Source organism: Macadamia integrifolia, chromosome 6 (genome assembly GCF_013358625.1).
Source record: "Macadamia integrifolia cultivar HAES 741 chromosome 6, SCU_Mint_v3, whole genome shotgun sequence".
Classification (NCBI taxonomy): domain Eukaryota; kingdom Viridiplantae; phylum Streptophyta; class Magnoliopsida; order Proteales; family Proteaceae; genus Macadamia; species Macadamia integrifolia.
Window position 1 is genome coordinate 37,361,352 of NC_056562.1, and position 5,623 is coordinate 37,366,974.

Consider the following 5,623-nt stretch of genomic DNA (forward strand, 5'->3'; position numbering starts at 1 on the left):
TGATCGAGTTGGATATTACCAACTTTGATGTGATTTTAGGAATAGACTAGTTGTCCGCATACAGAGCCAGTGTGCTATGTGCAGAGAAGGCTATCATTTTCAAACCTCGTGATGATGATGAGTTTGTATTCTAAAGGGATAAGCCCAAGAAAACCAAAAAAGTTGTCATATCTACACTCCAGATGAAGAAGCTACTGGATAAGGGATGTCAAGGCTACTTAGCATCTGTGATGGATACTGAGGTAGAGATTAGGCCATTGACTGAGCTAGATGTGGTGAAGGAATTTTCTGATATATTCCCAAATGACTTGATAGGTTTACCGCCGATCTGAAAGACAGAGTTTGCTATAGATCTACTCCCCAGTTCGGAACTAGTGTCAAAGGCCCCTTACCACATGGCCCCCACAGAATTGAAGGAATTACAGGTGCAACTTCAAGACCTTCTGAAGAAGGGATTCATTAGACCTAGTGTGTCTCCATAGGGAGCACTGGTATTGTTCGTTAAGAAGAAAGACAGAAGTGTGAGATTGTGTATCGATTACCGGGAGCTTAATAAGCTGACCATTAAGAACCGGTATACTTTGACAAGGATAAATGATTTGTTTTATCAGTTACAGGGTGCCAAGTTGTTCTCCAAAATCGACCTTAGATCGGGCTACCACTAGCTCAGGATCAAGGATAGTGATGTCAGTAAGACAACCTTCAGATCAAGGTATGGACATTATGAATTCTTGGTAATGTCATTTCGGTTGACCAATGCACTGGCTGCATTTATGGATTTGATGAACTAGGTATTCCAGGATGTCTTAGACAAGTTTGTGATAGTACTCATTGATGACATTTTGGTCTACTCTAAGAGTACAGAGGAATATGCCATTCACCTGAGGTTAGTACTGCAATAGTTGAGAGAGAAGCAACTCTATGCCAAATTCAGCAAGTGCGAGTTTTGGCTGCCACAAGTGGTATTCCTGGGTCACATTGTTTCAGCCAGGGTATAGAGGTTGACCCAGGCAAGGTGAAGGAAGTTCTAGAATGGGAGACTCCCAAGAGTGTGGCAGACATATGTAGTTTTCTGGGATTGGCTGGATACTACAGGTGGTTTATCGATAACTTCTCCTATATTGTGACTCCAGTGACCCAACGCATGCGAAAGGGTGTAAAATTTGAGTGGTCTGATGCTTGTGAGAAGAGCTTCAAGGAGCTAACGCAAAAGTTGGTATTAGCTCCAGTTTTGACTATCTCAACCGGTACAGGTGGTATGGTTGTTTATAGTGATGCCTCCAAGCTGGGATTAGGTTGTGTATTGATGCAGTACGGGAAAGTCATTGCTTATGCATCCCGTCAGTTAAAGAATTATGAGAAGGACTACCCCACCCATGATTTGGAGTTGGCAGCCATGATTTTGCATTAAAAATCTAGAGACACTATCTATATGGTGAGAAGAGTGAGATCTTGAGTGACCATAAAAGCCTCAAGTATTTCTTCACCCAAAAAGAGCTTAATATGAGACAGAGGTGTTGGTTAGAGATGATGAAGGATTATGATTATACTATCCACTATCACCTAGGAAAGGCCAATGTGGTAGCCAATGCACTTAGTCAAAAATCCCAGTCACTGACTCTGGCATTGCTGACCACCAATGAGTATCTCTTAGAGGAGGCCAGGAAACTAGGCTTTGAGCTATTAGTAGAGGGTGTCACCTTGTCACTATCAGCATTAGTGGTACAACCTATTCTGGTGGATAGGATCACTACAGCTCAGGTTACTGATGCAAAGTTACAGAAGCTGATAGCAGAATGCTAGGAAGGAACCCAAAAGGACCCAGATTTCTCTGTGACTGAGTTCTCAAGTTCAAAGGAAGGTTGTGTGTGCCTAGTGATGGTGATTTAAGAGACACAATTTTGAGAGAGGCACATAGCTTTCCATACTCCATTCACCTCGACAGCACTAAAATGTATAAGGACCTCAAAGGCTCCTACTGGTGGAAAGAAATGAAGAATGATGTGGCCACACATGTGTCCAAATGTCTCACATGCTAGCAAGTCAAGGCTGAGAGGTAAAGGCCTTATGGGTTATTACAATCCCTACCTATTCTGGAGTAGAAATGGGAGAATATTACTATAGACTTCATCACAGGCCTACCTCGTACATAGAAGGGTATGGATGCCATTTGGGTAGTTGTGGACTACTTGACTAAAGCAGCTCACTTTATCCCAATCAAGATCACATTTTCTCTGGACAAATTGGCCAAGTTGTATGTTAATAACATCATCAAGTTGCATGGTGTACCAGTTAGTATCATCTTTGATCTAGATCCCAGGTTCACTTTCAAGTTTTGGACATATGTGCAGAAGGTAATAGGCACACAGTTGGTTTTCAGCACTGCCTCTCACCCTCAAACTGATTGTTAGTCGGAGAGGACTAGTCAGACATTAGAGGACCTACTCTGAGTATGTGCCTTGGATATGAGTTATAGTTAGGATGAGAACATTTCCCTTATTGAGTTCTCTTACAACAATAGTTATCAGGCCACCATCAAAATGTCCCCATTCGAGGCACAGTATAGAAAGAAGTGTCAAACTCCACTCTATTGGGATGAGATTAGTGAGCGGTACATTTTGGGTCCAGACTTGATACAGTCTACTAGTGAGAAGGTGAATGTGATCAGAGAAAGGATCAAGGAAGCTCAGTCCAGATAGAAAAGCTACGCAGATGTTAGGAGGAAGCATCTGGAGTTCGATGTTGGAGACAAGGTCTTCTAACGGATCTCCCCAGTTAAAGGGGTGATGAGGTTTGGTAAGAAGGGAAAGCTTAGTCCAAGGTTTATGGGACCGTATAATGTACTGGAGAGGATCAGACTGGTAGCTTACCGAATAGCTTTGCCACCAGAGTTGGAAGGTACACATGATGTCATCCATGTATCTATGTTGAGGAAGTACATTTTTTACTTGACTCATATCCTAACTTACATACCCCGTGAGTTGGATGAGGACTTTGCTAATGTGGAGAATCCAGAGAAGATTGTTGATCGGAAGGATCATGTTCTTCACAACTGCACCATTTCCTTCATCAAGGTGAAATGGATGAACCCCCCTCACTGAGCGAGTTGGAAAGCTCACCCCATGTATACACCCCTTTTTAGATGATGAGCAGGTACCATGGTGCAAATGGTGGGTGACCTAGTATCTTCTGGGTCAGAGTATGATTTGAGCGACTGGTGGATGCCAAAAGTAGGGGAGCACAATTAGGACTGTGCTTGCAATCACTATGCTTACGCTGCACCATGAGATTGTACATCATATTTTGATACTTTTGGATATAGTTGTGGATTGTATATTTTCTTGAGATTAGATTATATGTCATGGATGAATGTAACAGAATAACTCTGTTATTGCTATTATATTACCATTAGATGTTTTCCCATATTATTTATAATTCCGCTACTATACTCTGATTCTGCTGCTTATGTTGGTTTGTGTTGTGAGATTGTGAAAATGTTAAGGTACTACTATCAGAGGCTTGGTAGGTTTATAAGACAGGTACGTGTCTTACTCACAGCGCCAGTATTCCTAATGGTATGTTGGGTCTTCCGGGAATGGGGTGTGACAGTTTCTACAAGTAGTGAAATACCCCCGATCGTTGGCCAATATAGTACAAGTACCGAAGAAAAATGGCAAGGTACGAATGTACGTGGACTTTCACGATCTTAACAAAGTAAGCCTTAAAGATGACTTCCTATTACCTCATATTGATGTATTAGTGGATAACACGGTGGAGAATGCTTTGTTATCATTTATGGATGGATTCTCAGGATACAACCAAATAAGCATGCACCAAGAAGATCGTGAGAAGACAACCTTCACCACTCTATAGGGAACCTATTATTACAAGGTGATGCCTTTTGGACTGAAGAACATCAGCAGCTATGGCCATATTACATGACATGATGAATAAAGATATGGAGGTCCATGTGGATGATATGATAGTGAAGCCAAAAGATCGGCAGGGGTATATTCCCACTTTAAGGTGATTCTTTGAAAGAATCAAGAAGTATCAGCTAAAGTTGAATCCTTAGAAGTATTCGGGGTAACAACAGGAAAGTTGTTAGGTTTCTTGGTGAGTGAAAGAGGCATTGAGGTTGACCCTATCAAGATCAAGGTAATTCAGGAAATGCCCACACCTCGGACTGAGAAACAAATACGAGGATTTTTGGGTTATATCCAGTATGTTAGTAGATTCATAGCTTAGTTGACTACCATTTGTGAACCAATTTTCAAGCTACTGAAGAAGGATCAGTCCACGGAATGGAATGACCAATGCTAGCAAGCCTTTGACAAAACCAAAGGATACCTCATGAACCCACCATTATTGACACTGCCGGTGGAAGGAGAACCACTTCGCTTGTACTTATCCGTGGGAGAATATTCCATCGGCTCTTTGCTAGCATAGAAAGAAATGAAAGAAGGGGTAGAGCATGCCATATACTACCTTAGTAAGAAGTTCCTAGAATACAAGACATGGTACACATCTTTGGAAAGAACTTGTGCAGCATTGATTTGGGAAACAAAAAGGTTAAAACACTACATGGTTTCCTATCTAGTGCACTTGATCTCAAGGATGAATCCCACCAAATACCTCTTCAAGAAACCAGCCCTAACATGAAGGATGGCCCATTGGTTGCTTTTACTATCAGAGTTTGGTATCACCTACTTTATTCAGAAATCTATTAAGGGGCAAGCCACAACCGATTATTTGGCTGCCCAGCCCACAGAAGATGGAAGATCCTTGGATGATGCCTTTTCCGATGAAGGAATCACAGCAATAAAGGAAGAAGACAGTTAATGAATGGTAGCTATTCTTTGATGGAGCAGCCAATCAGAGGGGATGTGGAGCTTGAATATTGTTTGTCACTCCTGACGGCATTTACTTACCTTCATCATTCTACCTTGATTTCCCCTGTACCAATAATATTTCCGAATATGAAACTTGTGCTATGGGGCTCAAAACTACTTTGACTATTGGAGTGAAAAGGATCCATCATCATCTGCCAGACATAGGGAAAGTGAAAAACTAGAGATGAAAAGTTAAAGCCATATCAAGAACATCTGGAAGAGGTGGTTGAACACTTCAAGAAGATCTTATTCGAATACTTTTAGAGAGATAATAATAGGTTTGCTGATGCCTTTGCAACCTTGGCTTCTATGGTAGAATGCAACCCTATGACTAGGGTCCGACCATTCTTGGTGGAACAAAGAAGTAGGCCCATTTATCAGAATTTGATAAACTCTCTCACTATGGATGGTCGGTCTTGATTCACTAACATAGTGGATTTCATCAGGGAAAGGAAGTACCCAGTTGAAGCAACTGACAGAGAAAAGAAATTTCTAAGGAGATATACGACTCAATTTATTCTTCAAGAAGATTTGTTATACAAGAGATCCTATGATGGAATACAATTGTTGTGTGTGGATGAGGAGGAAGCCGCAACCCTCATGGAGGAAATTCACCAAGGCCTTTGTGGACCCCACATGAATGCTAAGATGTTGCTAAAGAAAATCCTTGGGCTGGGATATTACTAGAACACAATGGAAGCAGATTGTGTGGATTTTATCACGAAATGCCA